This window comes from Schistocerca gregaria, chromosome 1 (genome assembly GCF_023897955.1).
Source record: "Schistocerca gregaria isolate iqSchGreg1 chromosome 1, iqSchGreg1.2, whole genome shotgun sequence".
In the NCBI taxonomy this organism is placed as follows: Eukaryota; Metazoa; Arthropoda; class Insecta; order Orthoptera; family Acrididae; genus Schistocerca; species Schistocerca gregaria.
Genome location: NC_064920.1, coordinates 1,079,062,955 through 1,079,089,430, shown reverse-complemented (window position 1 = coordinate 1,079,089,430; position 26,476 = coordinate 1,079,062,955). Strand labels below are relative to the sequence as shown.

Sequence of the window (26,476 nt, the reverse complement as noted above, 5' to 3'; positions counted from 1 at the left end):
AGGGCCAGTTACGATTTCGTTTTGCAATTGCCAGCGCAGTTCGTAATCATTTTTCACGTAAGTAAAGAAAAAACAAACTACGCGAGGTTTGGTTTGGACTAAAACCTGTGTCATATTAGTGATGTGCCGGCTGGGGTAGCCGAGCGGTTCTAGGCGCTACAGTCTGAAACCACGCGACGACTACGGTCGCAGGTTCGAATCCTACCTCAGGCATGGATGTGTGTGGTGTCCTTAGGTTTGTTAGGTTTAAGTAGTTCTAAGTTCTAACGGACTGATGACCACAGCAGTTAAGTCCCATAGTCCTCAGAGCCATTTGAACCATTTGTTAGTGATAGTACAGTATTCTTAACGCAGTTACGGTGGAGAGTGAACTAATTAGGTGCTTTCTGTTAAAACTAGACATCCACATGTTTTCCTATAGTCTGACTGTGGAAGTAGATTCCTCTAGTGTGTGACACTGGAGATGCAATCAAATCTAAAACTGAATGTACGAGAGTAGGTCAAAAAGTAGTGCGTCCTGTGTCACACAAAATTTAATAATGGACATATAAGAGTGGAATTAGTACAGATCATGGGCTGAATTGTTCTCCACAGGGCATTCAACACAGTCACCACGCATGTATTCATACTTGCGCCATCGCTGAACGCAGGCATCTAAAAGCAGTTTGGAAAATTTTGCTGCCGGACCTGCTTTTGTCAAAATGAATTTAAAGCCGTCGAATGTTAAGTCAAACGCGTCTGCCTCCTCTCATCGAATCACTTCAGCAGGACGTCCTGGACTGGACTTTGTGACGTACGGTGTGGGCCGAGCGTTGCTCGGTTTATCTACTATGTCCGCTTGTCCATTACCAAACTACGAGTACTTCACACGACGACGCACATTGTCAACGTCCGTTACAACGTCCCCGTACACTTTTTTCACGGATGAGTTTAAAAGAACTTTAAAATGATACGTAAGACAGCGAAACCTCGAATTTTTGGAAAGAGGTTTCGACCTCTGCGTTCAACGATGGCGCAAACACGTAAATGTGCCTATGCTGATTGTTGTTGTTGTTGTTGTGGTCTTCAGTCCTGAGACTGGTTTGATGCAGCTTTCCATCCTACTCTATCCTGAGCAAGCTTCTTCATCTCCGAGTACCTACTGCAGCCTACATCCTTCTGAATCTGCTTAGTGTATTCATCTCTTGGTCTTCCTCTGCGATTTTTACCCTCCACGCTGCCCTCCAGTACTAAATTGGTGATCCCTTGATGCCTCAGAACATGTCGTACAAAGCGATCCCTTCTTCTAGTCAAGTTGTGCCACAAACTTCTCTTCTCCCCAATCCGATTCAATACTTCCTCATTAGTTATGTGTTCTACCCATCTAATCTTCAGCATTCTTCTGTAGCACTACATTTCGAAAGCTTCTATTCTCTTCTTGTCTAAACTATTTATCATCCATGTTTCACTTCCATACGTGGCTACACTCCATACAAATACTTTCAGAAACGACTTCCTGACACTTAAATCAATACTCGATGTTAACAAATTTCTCTTCTTCAGAAACGCTTTCCTTGCCATTGCCAGTCTACATTTTATATCCTCTCTACTTCGACCATCATCAGTTATTTTGCTCCTCATATAACAAAACTCCTTTACTACTTTAAGTGTCTCATTACCTAATCTAATTCCCTCAGCATCACCAGACTTAATTCGTCTACATTCCATTATCCTCGTTTTGCTTTTGTTGGTGTTCATCTTATACCCTTTCAAGACACTGTCCATTCCGTTCAACTGCTCTTCCAAGTCCTTTGCTGTCTCTGACAGAATTACAATGTCATCGGAGAACCTCAAAGTTTTTATTTCTTCTCCATGGATTTCAATACCTACTCCGAATTTTTCTTTTGTTTCCTTTACTGCTTGCTCAATATACAGATTGAATAACATCGAGGATAGGCTACAACCCTGTGTCGCTCCATTCCCAACCAGTGCTTCCCTTTAATGTCCCTTGCCTTGACTCTTATAACTGCCATGTGCTTTCTGTACAAATTGTAAATTGCCTTTCGCTCCCTGTATTTTACCCCTGCCACCTTCAGAATTTAAAAGAGAGTATTCCAGTCAGCATTGTCAAATGCTTTGTCTAAGTCTACAAATGCTAGAAACGTAGGTTTGCTTTTCCTTAATCTTCCTTCTAAGGTAAGTCGTAAGGTCAGTATCGCCTCTCGTGTCCCAACATTTCTACGGAATCCAAACTGATCTTCCCCGAGGTCGGCTTCATGCTGATAGTGGAAATTTAAGGCTACGGTCTGCACTAATTCCCCAGTTATATGTTCATTATTATACTTCATGACACAGGAGGCATTACTTTTTCGATCCCGCCTCCTACTACCCGAATCTTTTGTGGAAAGGAGATCGCTTCTGCTCTAAGGACAGACAGATTCTCTGGGGCAGGACGGTACTACGAGCTACTGTGCGTGTTGTGGGACGAGGCGTGAGTCAGCCCCGGGCGGGCAGAGCGCGTCCCGACAGGAAGCGGGCGCTTACACACACACAGGGGGCTGGGACTGCCCGCCGCCCACCAGGCTGATCCGCCGCCCAGCCGCTGCCTCTGAGCTGCCGGCCACTTCCTGCGGCTGAGAATGTTCCTCCGCGCTGATTCACATGGCGAGCGAGCCAGCCTATTTGCACAACTCGGCCTGATGAGCCCGCTGCCTACGCCTTCGTCAGCGGGCCAAAGGAGTTGCGGAGACAATTAACACGTCTGAGTCACACGCCGAACCTAATTTTATCCGCAATTCGTCGGGTCGACAGGAACACACTCTTCTCATTCACAAATCTGGAATGTAGAGACCAACACTTCTATTAAGGCTGTACATCACTGAGCATCTTTACACTGTTCTAATATTCGTCCTACTGCGCCCTATCGTTTCGAGCACCTTTGTGGTACTAATCAATTATTTTGAGGTTAACGATCGCCTTTTTCCCTTCGAACGTGTACTTCTTTGTGTTGCTAGATACAACTTTTCGCCTCGGAGGACGCGAAAACGACTGCACCATCCGAAATGATTTTATGGATACACCGAAGGTATTTAGTGATTGACTTACGTGTAACAAAGAGAAGTAGTGTTGTTTTCTATCGTCTCTGCGCTGCAAAATATAGCAACTTACGTTTCCTGCGAAGGTTTTTCTACAATGACGAAAGATGGTTATCCACCGCGTATCTTCGAGTACGGTAAAACGCCGTATGTTCCGTTATTTGACACTCGGTAAATGCAGTGGCCAGTCTGAAGACGAGGCTGGCTTCGAATGACGCAACAGTTTCTTTGCGGCAAGACGGTGCAAGCAGCGCAAGCAACAGTCTTTCTGGTGATTGTCAGCTCCTTTAAGCGCAGCAGACCAGTGTCTAGTGAGTTTTACTTTCCTACCGCACACAAGTCTCCTTCATATGTTACGAGCTAAAAGGAGAATCTGTACACCTTTTCAGCTTCATTTCGACATTTCTAGCATTCTGGCATGGATTTAACTCTCAATAGCAATTTCGTGCGAGAAAGGAGAAGACAAAAATGGCTCTGAGCACTATGGGACTCAACTTCTGTGGTCATCAGTCCCCTAGAACTTAGAACTACTTAAACCTAACTAACCTAAGGACATCACACACACCCATGCCCGAGGCAGGATTCGAACCTGCGACCGTAAACAAATGGTTTAAACTACGGGACTCAACTGCTGTGATCATCAGTCCCCTAGAACTTAGAACTACTTAAACCTAACTAACTTATGGACATCACACACATCCATGCCCGAGGCAGGATTCGAACCTGCCACCGTAGCAGTCGCACGGTTCCGGACTGCGCGCCTAGAACCGCGAGACCACCGCGGCCGGCAAAGGAGAAGACAACTGTTTCATAAAAACGAAGAAGATTCAGGCATTTAACTTGTCTCAATTTAGCTATTTTAGATCCACTCCCATGTCACGTAGTTCGACAGCTCTGTGGGTGTGGTTTTCTTCCAAGTTTCGTAGCGGTCACTGACTATGTTGTTCTCGCACTAACTTGTGACAGACTCCGTAACTCGAGAAAGCGGCTTTAGAAGAGCAAGGCGAACATTTATCGAGCAGGCAGTGAAAGGCGGCTTTTTTACGTCAAACATGCACTTACTAGCCTCCCCAGAGGCCAGCGTTTGGCAGGGAGCAGACCGTCCCTCCGGCACGACTGCGAGTACCTGCCCAGGGCTGCCATCGGAGTTTAAGCATTTCCCGCCACAACCTCTTCACTAGTGGCAATAGGTGGACGCAAAAGTGTGCCAAATTTTGTGAAAACGAGGTCACTCCAACGGTGCGTACTTGAAGCTCTTCAGATTTCCCATTTCCTTTGTGGCAATGACCTACAGAAAGATGACTTCTTTAGCAATCCACTCTACATCCCACGTATTTTTTTGTCCAGAAGGAATGCCTTGCGTCTATGCAAGCCGAAATTATTTTTCGCAACTGTTTCTGGTTTTTGGTCACCATGTAACAAATGTCGCACTAAATTCTTTCTTTTGATACTCAGCTATTTCATACGAACCATCGACCAATATCATACAGCGCAATTTGTCGCTCGAAGTTTCCAGATGTCATTCAGAGGGATTTTTTTTTTAATGTCGAGAATGAAGAAAGACACTCTTTATAAACCGTCGCCAACATCAGGCAAACTTCTGTTACTGAAAAATACAGTTAAAACACAACTTTGAGTCTGCATTATAAATTATCCAGTCGAATGAAGAACGTACAACATGAATCCTGCAAAAAGTCCTATAAACAAAACTGTCAGATGAAGTTGACATTGTGTGTTTCTTGCAATAACAAAATAAATTTACATCGATATCTCCACGTCAGGACGAGAAATTTTATTCTTACTCTCGTGTGAACTTATAGGTGTCCCAGGTGTAGCTGAAGTTATACCTTGAAGACGTAGCGCTCTCCATACATTAATTTTTAATATTTATTTATTTGTTTCTTTAGCAAGCGTTATCATTTCAGTTTGCAACAGCCGTCTTATTGCAATGAATTAAGAGGAGGAGGAGAAGGGGAAAAAGACGAAACAAAAGTGAAAAAGAAAAGAAAGCGAAAAAAAGGAAGGAAAAGAAAACGAAAAAGAGAAAAGAAAACGAAATAGAGGAAGGAAAAGGAAACGAAAGAGAGGAAGGTTGGCTCTGAGCACTATGGGACTTAACATCTATGGTCATCAGTCTCCTAGAACTTAGAACTACTTAAACCTAACTAACCTAAGGACAACACATAACACCTAGCCATCACGAGGCAGAGAAAATCAATGACCCCGCCGGGAATCGAACCCGTGAACCCGGGCGCGGGAAGCGAGAACGCTACCATGCTACCACACGACCACGAAATGCGAGCAGAGAGGAAGGAAAAGAAAACGAAGTGGAGGAAGGAAAAGAAAAAGAGGAAGGAAAAGAAAAAGAGGAAAGAAAAGAAAACGAAGAAGAGGAAGGAAAATAAGAAACTGAACGAGAAATGAATCGTAGCTGGTCAGCGATATTATATTTAAGACCTGTAGATATGCTAAGCACGGAAGAAGAAGAGGAAGGAAAAGAGAAAGGGGAAGGAAAAAATAAGAAAAACCGCGAGGGAAAAGAATAAACAGAACGGGAAGTGCATAGTAGCTGGTCAGCGACACCATTTTTGAGACCTGCAGGTATCTTAAGCACGAGGCAATATTTCTTGTCGACGCAAGGCGTCGGTATCGCCACTCTCGTCACTCAAAGCACGAGTGGAATGGCAGAAAAGTGACGGCCAGCTGTGACCGACTGCAGGCAGTCACGGCACAACACAGGCGCTGGCGTCGGTTGCGTCACACACACGGCCCCGCGCCTGGCCGCTCGCAGCCAGCTGCAGATGGAGGACACGAGATACAGCGGCGAGAAAGCGTCACGCACCGGCAGTCGCTGCAGGTGCCCCACGCATCGCCGTCACCATTTTGGGCTGTCGCTTAGAATTTGTAGCAAAGGCAGATTCAAATTACCACGGGGAAAATAGAAATAACGGAACCTGAAAGACGTACCTGTAATATTGAATTCTGTGCATCTCCAAATACAGGCAACATGGACCGCGTACAATAACGAAATGTACATCACAGTTTCTGCTTTTTGCAGAGATCTTGTACAGCAGTTCTGGTTAAAATGAAACCTAATTCATGAGTTAACACTTCCGGGCTGAGAGGCCGTGATCTTCCTGACGTTTCGCTGCCAACTGCAGGCAACATCTTCCCAGGTGATTCACGTCAGGAAGTAGTCCTAATAGTTTTACAGATCAACCACGGCCTCTCAGTCGGGGAGTTTTAACTAATGAAGACGCAGGCCGTGAAAGCCTACATGTAATGATGAAACGTAATTGTTGCAATCATAGCCGTCAGTTCGAAGACTGCTTTGATGCAACTCACCAAGTTGATTTATCCTGAGGAACCCTCTTCATCTCAATACCTACTGCAGTTTGAATCTGCTTACTCTAATCGCGCCTATGTCCCCCTCTACAATCTCTGATTTCCACAATTCCTTCGATCGCCTAACTGACAATTTCTTCAGGCTTCGGGAAGTCTCATATCAACTGATCCCTTCTTTCACTCAAGTTATGCCATAAATTTCTCCTTTTCCCGCTACCATTCAGTACCAGGCTCAGTGTATCGCACACTGTCTAAAAGGAAATCTTGCTCGACTCGTATTCCGAAGTACGTTTGAAAAAACATTCCTCGTCCAGCCTTCGTGACATTTTCCAGTAGCGCAGCAAATGAATGTCACAATGTGGGGGAAGGGTGAATCCAAGAACGTTCTACGGCAACTTTCTAATTACCAAGAAATATGATCCAGTTTTCCTATTTCTTAGCGCAGAAAAGGAAAGAAAGCACATCATTAAAACCTGTCAGTTTATGGCACGGTCTGAAAACGTAGATATGCATTTACTTAGGTAAAAAGGCAAAGTCTACTAGAAATCCCCGAATATCATAGGAGATACTGAAGTTAACTGATTAAAGGAGAAAATGTAAAAATGCAGCACATGAAGCAGGCGAAACGGAATACAAACGTTTAAAAAATCAAACTGACAAGAAGTGCAAAATGGCTAAGCAGGAATGGCTAGAGGACAAATTTAAGAATTTAGAAGCACACACAACTAGGAGAAAGATAGACATCGTCTACAGGAAAATTAAAGAGGCCCTTCGAGAACGGAAAAGCATCTGTATGAATAACAAGAGTTCTGATAGAAAACCGGTCCTCAGCGAAGGACGGAAAGCTGAAAGGTGGAAGAAATATATAAAGGGTCTACACAAGGGAGATGAACTCGAAGCTGTATTACAGAAAGGGAAATGGACGAAGATGAAGATGAGATAGGAGATATGATACCGCGTGAAGAATTTGACAGAGCTCTGAAAGATCTAAGTCGAAACAAGGCCCCAGGGTAGGCGATATTCCGTCAGAACTACTGTTAGCCTTGGGAGAGCCAGTCATGACATTACTCTTCCATCTGGTATGCTAGATGTATGAGACAGGCGAAGCCCCAGGGACTTCAAGAGGAACATAACAATCCCAATTCCGAAGAAAGCAGGTGCTGACCGGTGTGGACATTACCGAACTATCAGTTTAATAGGTCGTGGTTGCAAAATGATAACACGAATTCAGACAAAAGAATAGAAAAAACTGGTGGAGGCCGACCGCAATCAGTTTGGATCCTGGAGAAATGTGGGAACACATGTAGAAATACTGACCCTACGATTTATCTTAGAACGTACATTACGGAGAAACAAACCTATGTTTATATCATTGTTGACTTAGAGAAAGCTTTTGGCAATGCTGACTGGAATACTCCGTTTGAAATTCTGAAGGTAGCAGGGGTACAATACAGCTAGTGGAAGGCTATTTACAACTTGGACAGAAACCAGACGTCAGTTGTAAAGACTCGAGGGGAATGAAAGTGAGGCAGTGGTTGAAAAGAGAGGGAAACAGAGTTGTAGACTATTCTAATATTGTTCAATCTGTAGAATGATCAAGCAGTAAAGGAAAAGAATGAAAAATATGGAGTGTGAATTGAAGCCCAGGGAGAAAAAGTAAGAAGTTTTAAAGTCTGCAGTCATGTCAAAGACAGTAAAGGACTTGGAGGAGAGTGTTTTGAAAGCTAGTGACCGGTTTTTGGCATTAGTCGGCTAGTCAGGCAGCAGCAGCCGGCCGAGATACTAGCAACAACCGATTTTGTGACATGTTGCTAGTTGCTAACCAAGAGCGAATTGTATAGTTTCATCTTTGTACTCTCGTAATTAGTTTCTTCAGTTTCTTTGTGTTAATTTAATATTTAATAGACACAGTTCTCGCGTTTTCGTTAGTAAACTGATTTTGGGATACATAAAAGTTCCTAAATGAGGCGAATTACTTAGTCTCACCTGAGTGCTTCAGTTTTTCAATTTCTGCGTATTAATCTAGTTCATTAGACACAGTTCTTGCGTTTTCCTCCGTGTCTACAGTAGAGTTCCTTAGTCGATAGTCCTTGTTTGTCTGTGTAGTGTAGTTTTACACAGTCTTAAGTAAGGATAGGGTCTGTGATTTCTGTGTGCGAATGCGAGCCGATTTTGTGACACTTCACTCTCGTCTCCAGGCTGTGATGGCTTCGGTTACACAGCTTGAAGCTGCAGTGAATGGGCACCACTGTTGTGAGACAGTTGTGGGGATCCTATGTGTGGCTGACACTCTCGCTCAGCAACATGCTGTCGCATGTCCCGGTTTACAGGGAACCTCTCAGCCTGCAAGATCTGGGGAATCACAGAGGGTGGGATTATTGGTAGTTGGCAGCTCCAATGTCAAGCACGTTATGAGGCCCCTAAGGGACATGGTTGCCAAAGAGGGGAAGACAGCCAATGTGCACTCCATGTGTGTACCAGGTTGAGTCATTCCAGACGTGGAGCGAGTTCTTCCAGATGCCATGAGAAGCACAGGATGCAGGTCCGGAAGTAACACTTTCAATCACACGATTTAGGAATCTGCCTATTTCAGTATGCTAACGAGCAGTTCAAGACCTTTCTATATCTACATCTACGTGATTACTCTGCCATTCACAATTAAGTGCCTGGCACAGGGTTCATCGAACTTCTCTACTGTTCCACTCTTTAACAGTGCGCGGGAAAAACGAACACTGAAATCTTTCCGTGTAAGTTATGCTTTTCCTATACTATGACTATCATTTCTCCCTACGTAGGTTATCACCAACAAAGTATTTTCACACTCTGAGGAGAAAGTTGGTAAATGAAATTTCATGACAAAAACCTGCCGCTGCCACAAGTGCCGTTCTTTTAATAACTGCCCCTCCAATTCGCACATCATATCCGTGGCACACTCTCCCCCATTTCCAATTCGCACATCATATCCGTGCCACTCTCTCCCCTACTTCGCGATAATAGTCACCCTTATTCGAACTTTTTCGATGTCCCCTGTCAATAAAATTTGATGCGGTTCACACACCAACACTCCAGAAGAGGGCAGAAAAGCGTAAAGTAGGCCGTCTCTTTAGCGGACCTGTTGTGTTTTCTAAGTGTTCTGCCAGTAATTGAAGTCCTTGGTTTCCTTTCCCCACAACATTATCTATGTGGCCGTCCAATTTAAGTTATTCGTAATTGTATTTAGTTGATGTTACACCATTTAGATTTGTGTGATTTATGAAATTTAAGAGATCCTAGTTACACGATAAATTTCTGAACATGACGTGGAGAAATTTCGAACATGTGCCACTCTTTTGTTGTTTAAAACTGGCCGATGAATCCCGATACCTACTGTGCTGCTTGGCCACTGATCCTCTGTTTACAGTGATAGTTTCAGCATCTCAAAGAGATTCTTTTTGTTGTTCCTCTAAACTGTCGCTTTGGCCTGGTAGACCACATGCGTTCTCTACACTCCTCCACCTCTCGCTCTCGTGGAACACTGTCCTTTTCTCAGGTCCGTCCCTACGTGTACCTGTCGATATCGGCCTTCCATCTGGTCCGTGGCCTTTCTCGGCCCCTTCTGCCTTCCACGGATCCTCAGAATGCTACTCGTGGCAGTCTTTCCCCTTCCGACCTAACTACGACTCCTGCTCATATCGATCTTCTTTCTTCCATGCTTCGGACAATATCAGTTTGTGAGTATAGCTCTGCTATTCTATTCTGTTCGCTAAAAACTCTTCCCAAATATCTAAATATGCCTACTCTTTTAAAAGCGAATTAACCGACTGTCAATAGGTTTTGATCATTGTCTGCCCTGCTCGCGACCATGTACTAAGTCTTCTGCTCGTTAATTTGTAACCATGCTTTTCTTGCAATAAGTCCATTTCTGTAACAACTTGTCATGAGCTACAAGTCCTCTTTGCTATCCATTTACTAGAGCATCGTCCTCGGATGCAAGCAGATTTATTTGCGATACTATCCACCTTTCTTCCAGCATGGTTTAATATTTAGTGTTCTTTGCCTATCTTTTCTAAAATTAAATTAAAAGGTATCTCGTTGTCTAAGAGCACTGCTATCTCCAAAATGCTCTTATATTCCTGTAGCGATCTTTACTCTGCAACAAATTTCCTCTGAACACATCTGTACCATCTTTCTTAAGTTTTGTGTAAACAAACTCTAACAATACATTGGCGATTGTGCTCCTGATCTGTAATCAGCTTTTTTGAAATTACAAAAACAATGTGAATGTCAACGTTATGTTCCCAACCTTTCTCAGTTACATGTCACAGCGTAAAAGGTGGTCTATAATTGATCCGTTCCTTCTGAAACCACAATTCCTGCAATTTTGGATCACTCTTTTCAATAGACAATGAGACAGAATTTTTTAGCTTACATTAAGGAGTGAAATTTTGTAATTATCACTTACCGAGGAATCGTTCTTTTTTAGTGTTGGGCTGATTACGACCATTCTGCAGTCGTTAGGCCATCTCTCGTATACCCAAACACTCTTTAACAGTTTTGTAAGTATTTTAATACAGTACCGGTCCTCCGTTCCTTATTAGCTCTTTTTTGAGGTTTTTGATTATTTGTGGAGTTTCCTCTTCATTGGGGATCTCTAACTCGCTCTTTACAGTCTTCGGTTTCTCACATGGGAGAGATTCAATGGTGTCGCCACAGTTTAGTAATTATGCTCATCGCCTTTCTACTTCAGTGTCGTTCGCGAGTATCTTTCCCTGTGTCTTTATCAAATGTTTCTTTTTCCTTATCTTTTATTGCATTCTATCGCTTGCGCCTTTGTCCCGCATTTTGCGCGGGGTTGGCGTGGTTAAATCGTATTTGGCATGTTAATGGGAAGGGGTGGCTGGATGCCCTTCCTGCCGCGACCCCGTACCCCCTGGGACGGAAGAGTACCCCATCTGTCAGCGTACAGTGGAAATCATGGGAAACGGATGTGCTTCAAATGTCTGTTGAGTCGAGTAACTGATGTGGGACGTGGGGACCAGCCCGGTATTCACCTATAGGGATGTGGGAAACCGCCTAAAAACCACATCCAGGCTGGCCGGCACACCGGCCCTCGTCGTTAAACCGTTGAATCTTTTATTGTATGTATATTATTTATTGACTCCAATCGAGATACACAACCAACCTGTTTATGTGTATACGGTGCCTCACAAGCTATCAAAAAAGTAGACCTCAGCATACGGACTCTGACTCTCGGTGATCAGTGTGTGAAGCGTTCCGACTGACCAGCGTTAGCATTTGAGCTCCGTGGGCGTCATCTGCGCCGCGGCCCTCTAGCACCTGGCTCCGCCGAAGCTGCTGGCCTACCAGTCGATTCCGCAGCAGTGGACAGGAACGGCGGTGAGTCCACTCCTAAGCTGACGTGACACGAACCGCTTCCGACCGGCGCCCAGCCGTCTGCCAGCTGCGGCATCTCGTTACGCCGCTATCGCGCTCATTTTTACGCTCTATAATCTCTGGGCAAAGAGCAACGGCTCACCCGTTTATCTGTTTACACACGGCTCGAGTTATACGACCTTATCACTGTGCAGTCCAATGTGACACTTGTTGCTAGGCGGTGCCGACATTCTAATTCCGTTAGATGTGCTCTGCTTCAGCCTTTTTTCTTTTTCTTTTTTTTTTGTTTTGCACATTGCGATATGATGGACGTTAAAAGATTCATTGCTAAATTAATAAATGTGCCTTATTATCGTAAGTAATTAAAGCAGACGCGACAAAAAGTTCAAAATACAGCAGGTGAAACGTGTGAACGTGACACATTTCTAGGTCACAACACGTGGTGTCGACACACAAGACTACTGGTCTAATTTTATAGTGTGTACTAGAAGCAAGACGGATGTCTAGTGCTAAGCAGCTTTCCAATTCAATACGGTTTTGTATCACGAACGCGATGCAACAAAGAAGTGTTATACTCACTCGATCTTCCAATGTCAGAGAACAACACGCGAAGTACGGCGGGCCACCGAGCACGTCACTGCCTACGTCTCTAAAGAGATCTCCCAGCAACGAAAATTAATGTGGCGTAAAGGTGTCTTAACCAATCTCAAAGAGTTTCTGCGGCTGGGACTAAACCTAACACAAACAAGTAACAACTTAACGGTACAAACATCGTTATCGTATCTGAACGAGGAAGGTTTAAAAACAAAAACACAAATTAGTAAGTAGTGTGCATGATGTTCTTCGTAAGACTCGTCAGGCGCATTTTCTCTGATGTTTCAGCAGGTATTTGCCATTTAGTTTCTTCAGTGTGTGGCTGGAATCAGCCGACACAAATACTGATCACCAAGTCTTTCGCGCGACGCACTGGGTCGACGGAAGGCGACCGCACTGGCCTGGTGTGCGTTGCCTGCTACTGCCAAGCAGCAACGCTGCTCAGTCGCTTCTGGAGTACTGGTTAATCTCCATGTTTACATACACTGGTGACGAATTTGGGACCGCTCCATCGAATGGGCGCATAACCTTTCTCTGCAGTCATAATTTTGTTTGTAACAGGAAACAAGACGCATTCCGCCAACACTGTGCGTCGTGCGGAAGACGTGGTGATCGGTATTTGTTGGAGCTGACTGCAGCCACACTCTGAAAGGAACAACAGAGAAAATGTGCCTGACGACTATTTGGAGGGACAATCGGTACACACTGAATTTTAACATGCGCTAATGCTAAGATTTAAAATTAATACTATGATGTACCCGAATTGGAGACGATCATGTTGCAGTCTCAAACTGGTGCAACTTTTTCCCGAAATTCTTTGTACAAACCTGACTGCAGCAGCTGTATCATTTTTTCTACCGGAGATCCCCAGAGGCAAGAGTGGCAAAGAAAGTTTAGATAGTAACAATTAGAAATTTGGAGCTACGTCAATTTCTACGTTATTATCGGCGTAGCACTAACTGAGTTCACAATGATGCTGGGAAAGAGGGGGTTGGGAGGAGAACCGGCCTCAAACTTGTTCACATTGCGAGAGAGAGTATTTGCCTCACAAGAGCACGGAAACCAGACAAAAACCTAAACCAGAAAGTCTAAACGGTGATTTCGACCCAGATATTCCCACAAAGTTTCCAGTCTGTTCACTACTGCGTCATCCCGGTGGTCCGGAACACGACAAGGGGTTCAACACTCGCCTGTGCGGTTACAATTCAGGCGTTATGTGATCGAGCGTCGTCTTTAAAGAAGAAAGACAATTCACGCCCGTTCATACGGTAATGTTTGTGCCCCACTAGTACACGTAATGGGGGATTGAACGAAGGGATTAAAGTTTATTACCTTGTGCTGTAAAAATGTATCAATCTCTTTTGTATGCGGAAGTGGCCATATGGAGCAATTTCTTACCATCGTCGAAGATATTCGGCATTAACGAGTCACTCAGTTTTAGAATCTGCCATCGCCGTAGCACGGGTTAGGCGCTGCCGCCGAGAACACTTCCCTGGTGACGGTTCTGTATACGTCACACGGCCGCTCTGTGCGGACGGTGAGACGTAATTACTTACTTTCCTCTTTAACCCGTCACATTCACATACTACCGTTACGGTAGCCACTGCGCTTTTCCTCGACACACTTATTCAACTGGCAATTAATGTGCACACAGAATGAATTGTCACTCTGCAGCGGAGTGTGCGCCGATATGAAGGTTTTGCAGGTTGTATAAACCCGCCGGTAGGGACGACTGAATCACCCAGCATACTGCGAAATGGCTGACCCGGCCCATGGCTCAAGGTGTGTGGGCCTAGTTGCAGCTTGCCCACTTAATGGTTTCAAGAGGAATAAAATTATTTTTCAGTATTTCTTATGATCAACCGAATTTGAAAATTTAAAATGCTGACATAATCTATTAATTAACAGGAACAATCTAATCTTAAAAGGTTTAACACAATAAGCTAAATATTAAAATTAGAAACTGTGTACATGTCTCGGGCAACGGCCATGCCGCAGTGGATACACCGGTTCCCGTTAGATCACCGAAGTTAAGCGCTGCCGGGCGTGGTCGGCACTTGGATGGGTGACCATCCTGGCCGACATGCGCTGTTGACATTTTTCGGAGTGCACTCAGCCTCATGATGCCAATTGAGGAGCTACTCGACCGAATAGTAGCGGCTTCGTTCAAGAATGCTATCATAACGACCGGGAGAGCGGTGTGCTGGTCCCACGCCCCTCCTATCCACATCCTTCACTGGGGATGACACAGCGGTCGGATGGTCCCGGTAGGCCAGTCGTGGCCTGAAGACGGAGAGAGTACATGTCTCGAGATAGCGTAACTCGTGGTGCGGTGTTACCCAGACTACATTCGTACAGTATTTGAGAACGATCGCACTTACCGGCTTCCAAGAAACTTTCATCACAACTTGAAACCTTTTCTAAACATTTTTCGCTGTCACACACCATAACAGTTTGAGGCAAAAAGTGTGTCGTTTGCTAAATTTTCGCTTTTTATGCCGTGGAACTTGAGCATCAGACATGACGTTTTAATTTACACGGAATACCGCTGAATGTAACTGCAAAAATTATATCATTGTACGACACACAGTTCAGCGGAGATGACGTCATCAACACTGACACCCGAGCAAACATAGCTTTTGCTTTAAGCGCAGCTCAAATTACCCGCACTATACTCAATCAGTGTTTGATAGTGAGAACACTTGGCGACTTCCGACAAACTTTACACATAATTTCAAACCTTTTCTTCCGTACACGCCTAGTAACAAATATATGACATATTAACTCAGTTGTATGGAGGCGTCTGGACCTGATTTACACATGGGAGTTCAACTCTCTACGCCAACAACGGGAAGCCCACATCCAGTGGATCGGGCCATCCGGAGTGAACGAGCGGTGCTAGGCGCTACAATCTAGAACCGCGCGACCGCTACGGTCGCAGGTTCGAATCCTGCCTAGGGCATAGATGGGTGTGATATCCTTAGGTTAGTTATGTTTAACTAGTTCTACGTTTTAGGGGACTGATGACCTCAGAAGTTAAGTCCCATAGTACTCAGAGCCATTTGAGCCAGTGGATCGGATGGTGATCTGAACCAGACTCCTGAAAGCGGATGCAGTGCTTTTGGGCATTTCGCTACCTCGCTCCGGTTTGTGCAGAAATGTGAACAAATACATTCCAGCGATAGCCCAGCCGCCGAACTTGTACGTTTTTTTCTCGAACGGGTTACAAGTATGTCAAACGTCAGTCTTATCGACTAGAAGGCTGCAGTATTAGCAGCTGTGTTCCTTGATTGTGTCTGAAATAGATGACGGCGGAGCCAGGCAGTATCTCATTGCATCACCGCGTGGTTTCTATTTAGTGGAGGTGCTGATGTTTTCATCTCCATCAAACTGAATAACAGTAGCTGTAATATCCCGACGTCAGACACAGCAAGGTACTTGGAACTTGATCCAGGGTACTGTCGCGTAGTGCCTCCCTTTGACCCAGTGGGTAACTAAAAACAACTTGTAAAAAAAACACAACAACAACAAAAAAATGGTTTGATTCTGTTCGGTCCTAGAACCTTTCCTGTAAAAACTTCCCCATTTGGAAAAGCGTAATGTATGCGAGTAATAGCACTGCATGTACCTCAATAAATGACTGGGTAAGACGTTTTACAGGTTAGAGGAAGAAGGATAATAAAGCACCGTGTAAGGAGCTCAAAAATGGCTCTGAGCACTATGGGACTTAACATCTGTGGTCATCAGTCCCCTAGAACGTAGAACTACTTAAACCTAAGTAACCTAAGGACATCACACACATCCATGCCCGAGGCAGGATTCGAACCTGCCACCATAGCAGTCGCGCGATTCCGGACTGAGCGCCTAGAACCGCTAGACCACCGCGGCCGGCTGTGTAAGGAGCCTTGACATCCGCGTTCGTGACCACTTCCTGTTACCCAACATCACGATCAGAAATGTAGATCGCCAAATTATGTTCGCGACTTATCTTTCGAGTACCAGTATTCCAACAGCTTCTTCTGTTTCGTGGGTACAGTTACACAGCGATTCAGCCACCAAAAAAGCTGAGGCGAGGGCTTAAACCCTAGGCAATGGTAATGGTAATGAATAAAGGAAGGAAGGAAGACCAGAGTTAGGTCGTCCGAGATGGAGCACAAACACGGAATGGGGAAGGACGGGCAAGGAATCGACCACTCCCTTAGGAGCCGTCCTGGCATCACCTGGAGCCGCGTCGGTCACGGCCGCGGGCGTCGGGCGGGGCCCGTGTGCGCAGGCGCAGGTTTCACGCCGCTGGCGCGTGCTCCGCCTGTGCGGGTGACATCACTGTTTACACGGCCAACTGGATGCTAAGCTGGCCAGGCACCGCTGCTGACGTCTGGGCTGTTTTCTTTTCCGCACACCGCCCAATATCGCCAAGGGCAACACGTCAACTCCCAGATACTGGCAAACAAGTAGATTCTATGCCGCGCAACGTTAGATATACTTACGAGACCTCGTAGGTCAATTTTTGGCTGTGTCGAAACATTGTACGGTTCTGAGTCGTCTTTCTACGTCGGACTGACGCAGACCTAGAACCCTTGACTTAGCCAGTAGTTCAGGGTTAGTTCCGTGACGTACGCGTCGGTAATTTCTGCATCATTTCACCAAATCGCGTTGGGAAAACGAGACAGTTCGCTGTTGCAGGCACCTTCTCTGTTCGAGACGTGGCACAGTTCTATCCAAACAACTACAACAAAGTTAATTTGTTGAACAAACTAAAACCGTCATTACAGTATATTACTGCCTACTGCCCAATAAAAAAAATAAAAAGGGCTCCTAATAGTGTATACTTCCACTATAAAGCGTAAGGTCTGTGACAGTTAAGTACGACAAATTTCAAGCACAATTAGCTTTTTTATAGAAGAAAATCAAACGCGACAGCGTGTCAGTTAGTGCAGAACAAATAGTCTATGGGAGAGAACCTCACTGTATTAAAAGTGAGCTATTTCTCTCCTGAGAAACTAGTTCCACCTGTTAAGCCACCTCATTCGCACTCCCCGCTCTCTTGATTAGCACAAAGTTAATGTCCTGACTGACCCATCATCGCCCAGCCCAAACCGTCAACGACAGAAACTTGAAATGTGCAGGTGTGTATCTTATAGGATACGTGTCGTTTTCAGAAGGGATTTTTCAAAATTTCAATTCTAAGTAGATGAAATAAGTGATGAAGGCCTTTTGCGAAAAATGTAGCTATTAAGGCAATTGACATTTGGTTTCTCAATCAGAAATAAAGAAATACGTGTTTGAGCATTTTTGTACATTTAACAATATGTGAGTGAAATGGTGGGTGAAAGCTTTTTTTAAAGAATATTTAATTATTAAGGCGCTGGGAAAGTGTTTTTCAAGCGACATCTCTTAACACTGATATTTGACTTCTCTGTTACAAGCAAAAAATACGTGTCAATGGGTCAAATGGCTCTAAGCTCTATGGGACTTAGCACCTGAGGTCATCAGTCCCCTACACTTACAACTACTTAAACCTAACTAACCTAAGGACATCACACACATCCATGCCCGAGGGAGGATTCGAACCGGCGAGCATAGCAGCAGCGCGGTTCCGGATTGAAGCGCCTAGAACCGCTAATCCTCAACGGCCGGCCCTGTGTCAGTGTTTTTTGAAAATGGACCCCCTAGGCGGTGAAATAGGAGATGAGATTTGTTATGACAATATTTTATTGTGAAAGCATTTTTAAATATAAATCTATGAAAAATTAAATTTGACTTCTCAGTTAGAAATGATAAAAATACGTTGGTCGCTGCTTTTTTGGAAATTCATCCCTTTTGGGGGTGAGACGGGGGATATAAGTTTTTATGAACGTATTTCATTGTCCAAGCATTTTTAAGCTAAATCTATGAAAATTTGTACCTGACTTCACTGTTAGAAACATAACATAACCATGTCTCTGTTTTTGTAAATTCAACCCCCAAAGATGTGAAATTGCGGATGAAACGTTTTATGAAAATATTCCACCGCAGAAGCATTTTTAAAATTGTTGTTTGGCTTCTCGGTTAGAGATGGAAAGATAAGTGTTCCACTGTTTTTGGAAATTCAACCCCTAAGGAGTGCAACAGGGTGAGACTGAGTCACCGACTCCCAGCTCCAAACCGGTGAGGGTAGGAACTTGAAAATTGGAGAGGGTGTGAATCTTGTATTGCAGACAACATCGTTTACGGAGGCATTGTCCAAAATTCCACTCCTAAAGAAGTGAAATAGGTTATGATAGACTTTCTGATATTTGGTTTCTCAGCCAGAAAATAAAAAAAATCATGTTTCAACAGTTTTGGAAATTCAACCACAAGAGGACAAAAGCTATTTTAGAAAATAAATAAAGCTACATCTATAATGACTGGTAATTAACTTCTCGGTTACATATTAAAAAAGTACATGTTTCAGTGTTATTGGAAATTCAAGGCCTAAGTGAATGCAATAAAGGATGACAATTTTTAAGAAAATACCTGTTTACATTAAAAACTTTTTAAAAATTATAACGCAAAATTTATGAAAATTGGTGTTTCACTTCTACGTCAGATATAAAGAAGTATTTGTTAGACGGTGAGAACTGCTATGGAAATATTTCCCCAAGTAGGCAAAAGGCACGATTAACAAAACCTCTGGGCTCCAGCTGCCAGAATTACAGTGAAAAGCTTAGATGTTGTAATTTGTGAACAACACAAAAATTCGATTAAATAAAAACAAAAAATTCCCGGCCACACAGTCTACGCGAGCGAAGCAGCGGGCGGTAAGCTTGTGTGCGACAGTTAGGAGATTGGATGTTTTTTGACAACACTGATCACAAAAGCAATACTTAGTGGTCAACGTGTTTTACAAGCAATTCGCGATTCTGTTTTTAAATCGCAGGGCACACAAAACATTACATTCGTTTCATTTAGACAGTACGTTTCTTGGGTAGCAATTTGGTAGCATCGTGCAACAATCCATGCGCAAGGTTACTTGAGTCTAGTCTTCAGAAGAATAGAGGAATTAGCCTCATCTGTTGAGTTGCCTGTCCGAGTGAATACAAGGTTTGCCCCACTGGTTTCTGTGGATGTCGAATGAAGCTTTAGCATCTACAAAGACAGTCTATCTCCTAACAGAAACAGATTTACTTTTAAAAATGTAGAGATGCTTAATGTCTTTAAGTACAACAGCTTTATGGTTTTTCCTTCTTTTGATGAGTGATAAATTGATGTACTTGTTCGTAATTCAATAAACTAGAATAGAGGAAGGAAAATCGTTCTATTAGTTGAATAAAGTAGCACCTTTTGTCCCTTTTTCCCTTATTCGAGCACTTTTTTCATTTAAATCGGTTTATACTTATATCATCTTCACTCAGTGTGACAGAGCACTGAAAGACCTGAGTCGAAACAAGGCCCCGGGAGGAGACAACATTCCATTAGAACTACTGACAGCCTCGGGAGAGCCAGTCCTGACAAAACTCTACCATCTGGTGAGCAAGATGTATGAGACAGGCAAAATACCCCCAGACCTCAAGAAGAATATAATAATTCCAATCCCAAAGAAAGCAGGTGTTGACAGATGTGAAAATTACCGATCTATCAGTTCAGTAAGTCACTGCTGCAAAATACTAACGCGAATTCTTTACAGACGAATGGAAAATTTAGAATCGGGGAAGATCAGTTTGGATTCCGTAGAAATATTGGAACACATGAGGCAATACTGACATTACGACTTATCTTAGAAAATAGATTAAGGAAAGGCAAACCCACGTTTCTAACATTTGTAGACTTATAGAAATCTTTTGACAATGCTGACTGGAATACTCTCTTTCAAATTCTGAAGGTGGCAGGGGTAAAATACAGGGAGCGAAAGGCTATTTACAATTTGTACAGAAAGCACATGGCAGTTATAAGAGTCGACGGACATGAAAGAGAAGCAGTGGTTGAGAAGGGAGTGATACAGGGTTGTAGCCTCTCCCCGATGTCATTCAATCTGTATATTGAGCAAGCAGTGAAGGTAGGTATTAAAATCCATCGAGAAGAAATAAAAACTTTGAGATTCTCCGATGACATTGTAATTCTGTCAGAGACAGCAAAGGACTTGGAAGAGCAGTTGAACGGAATGGATAGCGTCTTGAAAGGAAGATGTAAGATGAACATCAACAAAAGCAAAACGAGGATAATGGAATGTAGTCGAACTAAGTCGGGAGATGCTGAGGGTATTAGATTAGGAAATGAGACACTTAAGTAGTAAAGGAGTTTTGCTATTTGGGGAGCAAAATAACTGATGATGGTCGAAGTAGAGAGGATATAAAATGTAGACTGGCAATGCCAAGGAAAGCGTTTCTGAAGAAGAGAAATTTGTTAACATTGAGTATAGGTTTAAGTGTCAGGAAGTCATTTCTGAAAGTATTTGTATGGAGTGTAGCCATGTATGGAAGTGAAAAATGGACGATAAATACTTTGGACAAGAAGAGAATGGAAGCTTTCGAAATGCGGCGCTACAGAAGAATGCTGAAGATTAGATGGGTAGATCACATAACTAATGAGGAGGTATTGAATAGAATTGGGGAGAAGAGGAGTTTGTGGCACAACTTGACTAGAAGAAGGGATCGATTGGTAGGACATGTGCTGAGGCATCAAGGGATCACCAATTTAGCACTGGAGGGCAGCGTGGGGGGTAAAAATCGTAGAGGTAGACCAAGAGATGAATACACCAAGCAGATGCAGAAGGATGTAGGTTGCAGTAGGTACTGGGAGATGAAGAAGCTTGCACAGGATAGAGTAGCATGGAGAGCTGCATCAAACTAGTCTCAGGACTGAAGATCACAACAACAACAACAACAACAACAACAACAACAACACACTCAATGTCAGGAATTCCAAAGAACTCAGAAGTGTACTGTAACAGTATACCATCAGTAAATGTAGCACGTTGATAATGGTGTGCAAAATAAAACGAAATGTTGTGTTTAAATGAAAAATAAGTAACTTGCTACCCTCAGGACAAATAGAACAGTAACATATTTTTGCAGTTAGCGTTTTTTCACGTATTTATTTCTCCACGTGTTTCTACGGACTATTCAGCTATGTTGGAGAGCAGTGGTCTCCCTTCAGGCGAAATATATTTCCGGTGAGTTTACAAGCAGTAAGATCAATTATATGGAGTCACCTTACACGGAACTGTTGTATGCATCTAGGAGCAGTTATGGATAATATATAACTTTCGTGTGTGATACATTCAATGCCTAATGAAATTTGCTACTGCCAATATCGTTTTCCATTAGGATGGAACGAGTTAAAGCGTCGCCGAACTTCTGAAATATACACAAGGAAATAAAACATCACCAAGGCGACAGAAACACAAATGTCAATTTGAACTTAATCGTACTCGGGAACTCCCACAACAACAGTGGACCTCTGCACGAGATAAAAGAATGTTGTGTCCCAGACAGGAATGTATAGAGATAAAAGGCAGGAGATAATCAGACATGCTGAAATCTAGCACTGTGGCTGAATAATCAGCCGAAGTGGCACTTATGCATTCTCACTTAAATTTCAAGCCATGCATCTCCCTTTTACAAGAAACGTACTTTTATGAAAACGATGACATACTCTACATATGAATCACAAAAAAGTTGTAAAGTAGCAGCAACAATGAAGGCCAATCGCTTGCTAGGAAACAACGGGGCACAAAAGCAATAACCATGGCAGGAAGAACGAGAAGTCGTATTCAGCAACTGTTCCAATGTCAGAAACGGTTCTGTGACTCATTAGGTGCATCGTTTATTTATGGACTTGTGCAATACCCACTGTTTGCAGAAAGAATAAACGTTTATGTTTTTCTGCAATGTTGTTACATGTTCACTGTGCACCGTGCACATCGGAAAGTTGCAATTTCATGACAGAAGCCCGAAGAAAGACATATTCCCCCACCCTTCGCCACGGTGGACCAACCTTAGCCAAGCATACGGGCAGTGACGTGTGGGAAACGCTGCGTGCCGGGACGAGAAATGAGAAGTTATTAGGTATTTCCAAGTATGTATTAGATAAATTCTTCACTTGTGTGGCCATATTATCCGTAGTTTCTTTACAATGCCTGACGGTATTTTCGTTCCGTCTTTACAACTACAAGAGAACACTTGTTTTCTTTTCCACCAGACGCGTTTCGCTCTTTTGAGGTAATTGAACATATTTACAATTAAATTTGTTTTTAAGATCGAAAAACAGTTCGTTAACAACTTGTTCGTTTTTACTTCGGTGATTTCTGCTTGGTTTCTTGCCTACATCAGGAAATGGCGCCTTCTATCACGTCTTTGGTGTTTTTCTTCATAAGACAGTGATGCTTGTAGTCTAATTTTCATTGCTCTGCAGAACTATGCATTTCTTATGTTTTTATCGCACACCACTGTTTATTTGTATTCTTTTAAGTCTGTATTGTGTTTTGTACTACTGTCAACATAACCTTTTCACTACTTTGTCTTTGACATAACTTTAGTTAATTGTATGTATGTTATTTTATTTTGTTGCTGTGTATTTACATACTGTGTAAGAGTACAGAAGGAATAGTGATTGAGTGGCATCCTTTATTTCTTTTTTTCTTTTATAAGTGGGGGAGGGACAGGCAAGGATAAATGGACAAACTATATAGCAATGTGACACACAATGAGTCAGAGGAAAAGGTGACTGGCAAGAAGTGAAATGAAATGAAATTAAGGGGGAGGAGTGGGCCAGGGGTTGGTTGAGAGAGGGTGAAGTGTGAGAAAGGTTCTTTTTATGGGATTTTTTTCAGTTATTTCATATAGTGTCTCGAGTCCAATATTTATTTGGTCACTGAGCAACTGTATTTTTGTGTTAATGCTTTGTGTATGTGGAAATTTTCTTCGAAAGAGAGGATGTGTCTTTGCTGACTTTTATGATGTTCATACCTTTTTCAATTTGTGACTGCACATTTATTTTGGTACTGCTTGGTCCATGTTATTCTTGTTTTAGATTATGTGCCCATGTTGAAAGGTTTGTACCGTATTTCAATGCTTTGATGCGATCTTTTATGTCTTGAGTCAAATGTCGTGCCAGTCATTCCAATATATATTTTTTCACAAACACTGCAGCTGAGCTGGTAGATACCAGCTTGGCCGTTTCTGTCTGGTTTTGATTTCAGTTTTGGGTTGTGCTTTTGTATTGAGTTGTTTGTTTTTTAAGCAGTTTTAATGCCTTGTTTTTTGAATATGTTACCTATTTTATTTGTGAATTTGTCATGGAAGGTCATTGTACGCAATTTTTTGTGGTAGTGCAGGTTCCTGTTGGTGTGGTTTGGTTAATTTTTTTAATTATTTGTGTTTTTATTTTTCTGTTTAGTTTGTCTACCATTGTTTCTTTGTCTATTTTTTAATGCTATTTCTTTTATAATGGCCAACTCTTTTTGGAAATCATAAGTGTTTAGGGGGATCCTGTTCAGTCTGTTTAACATGTATCCGATTGCAGCCTGTTCCTGACCTTATATGTGATTTGAGGTAGTATTTAAGATAGTGGCAGTTCTTGTGGATTTTCTGTACATGTCAAATGCATGTATGTTATTGTCTTTTTTGGCTATGTCTAGAGAGCTGAGCGAGTTTTCCTGTTCTTCTTCTATTGTGAACTTCATCTTTTTGTGTACAGTATTTATGTCTCTATGTAGCTGCTGTATTCTATTTTTAGGTTCACCTATCATGCATATTATGTGATCCATGTACCTTAACTAGTAGATGATGATGTAATTTTTCTTTGTTATTGTATCTTCAAATAATAATTTTCTATATGATTTGTGAAAAACGTTGGCTATTTTTCCTGATACAGGTGAACCTGGGGGTAAACTTTTTTCTTGTATGTAGTGTTCTTGATTGAATTCAAAATAACTTAGTCGTGTTATTACCTGAAACAATTTAATGGTTTCATCTGTGTGTTCAAGAAGATGAGATGAAGAAACAATGGCAGATAAACTAAACTTAAAAATAAAGACACATATATCGAAAAAAAATTTAACCAAAACGTATAACCAGCACTAATACAAAAAAATGAAATGCAAAGCCCTTCCACAACAAATTCACACAAAGCAGGTATATATATATATATATATATATATATATATATATATATATATATATATATATATATATATATATATAATGCAGACATAGAGCAGTGAAATACGGTACAAACCATTAAAAATTGGCAGGTAATCTAAAACAAGAATATCGCAGACCAAGGAATACTGAAAAAGATGCAAACTTCATGCGAATCAATAAAGACAGAAACCTACCTTTTCTTTTTTTTTCAAGAAAATTTCCACATACACAAAGCATTAACACAAATTAACTGTTGTTCATTGACAAAATAAATACTGGAAAGTGACACTATACAAAATAACTGAAAAAATCACATTCTTCATTGGCAGGTAATCTAAAACAAGAATATCGCAGACCAAGGAATACTGAAAAAGATGCAAACTTCATGCGAATCAATAAAGACAGAAACCTACCTTTTCTTTTTTTTTTTCAAGAAAATTTCCACATACACAAAGCATTAACACAAATTAACTGTTGTTCATTGACAAAATAAATACTGGAAAGTGACACTATACAAAATAACTGAAAAAATCACATTCTTCATCCCTCCCAAATTTAGTTTCACTTCTTACTCCTCACCTTTTCCTCCAACTCATTCTCCATCTCACTACGTGTTCCCACAATAAAAGAACAAATATTAACAAGTTATTTTAAAGGAAAATGCATACAGTCATTTATTCCAATGATGAACGATAATTAAATACACGCAACTAAAAAAGGTTTGCATCACCTCGGTTCCGGGAGTTCCGGAACCAGTACAGAAAATTAGAAGAGAGATCAACATAAACATCATTTCCGAGCTTATTATTGCTCATGAAAACCACACATTACATGTTATACTTTCATACAGCGAGACCGGAAGTGGTGGTCCAGATTGCTATATACACCGATACCTCTAATACCCAGCAGTACTCCCTCTTGCATTGATGCATGCCTGTATTTGCCTGTATTTGCCGTGGATTACTATCCACAAATTCATAAAGGCACTGTTGGTCTAGATTGCCCCACTCCTCAACGGCAATTCGGCGTAGATCCTTCAGAGCGACTGGTGTGTCACGTCGTCCATAAACAGTCCTTTTCAATCTATCCCAGGCATGTTCGATAGGGTTCATGTCTGGAGAGCACGCTGACCACTCTAGTGGAACGATGTCGTTATCCTGAAGGAAGACATTCACAATATGTGTACGATGGGTGGGCGAATCGTCGTCCATGTAGGCGAATGCCTCGCCAATATGCTGCCGATATGGTTGCACTATCGGTCGGAGGATGGCATTCACGTATCGTACAGCCGTTACGGCGCCTACCATATCCACTACCGGCGTACGTCGGACCCACATAATACCACCCCAAAACAGCAGGGAATCTCCACCTTGCTGCACTCGCTGGACAGTGTGTGTAAGGCGTTCAGCCTGATCGGGTTGCCTCCAAACTCGTGTCCGACGATTGTCTGGTTGAAGACATAAGCGACACTCATCGGCGAAGAGAACGTGATACCAATCCTGAGCGGTCCATTCGGCATGTTGTTGGGTCGATAAGTATCGCGCTGCACGGTGTCGTGGTTGCGTAAGATGGACCTCGCCATGGACGTCGGGAGTGAAGTTGCGCATCATGCGTCCTATTGCACATAGTTTGATTCGTAACACGATGTTCTGTGACTCCACGAAAAGCATTGTTCAACATAGTGTGTTGCTGTCAGGATTCCTCCGAGCCATAATCCGTAAGTAGCGGTTATCCACGGCACTAGTAGCCCTTTGGCGGCCTGAGCGAGGCATATCACCGACTGTTCCTGTGTCTCTGCATCTCCTCCATGTCCGAACATCACTTTGGTTCACTCCGAGCCGCCTTGACACCGCCCTAGTTGAGAGCCCTTCCTGGCACAAAGTAACATTGCGGACTCGATCGAACCGCGATGCTGATCGTCTAGGCATGGTTGAACTACAGACAACACGAGCCGTATACCTCCTTCCTGGTGTAATGACTGGAACTGAT

At 42.8% G+C, this 26,476-nt stretch overlaps 1 protein-coding gene and 1 pseudogene across 2 annotated transcripts in view; one reads left to right on the top strand and one right to left on the bottom strand.

Annotated features, from left to right (window-relative positions):
* LOC126281833 (protein bunched, class 2/F/G isoform-like) overlaps nt 1-26,476 on the bottom strand; it is a 511,962-nt gene that overhangs the window by 222,977 nt on the left and 262,509 nt on the right. The gene's annotated exons all lie outside the window — the stretch shown is intronic.
* Nucleotides 14,366-14,483, top strand: LOC126288699 (5S ribosomal RNA; annotated as a pseudogene).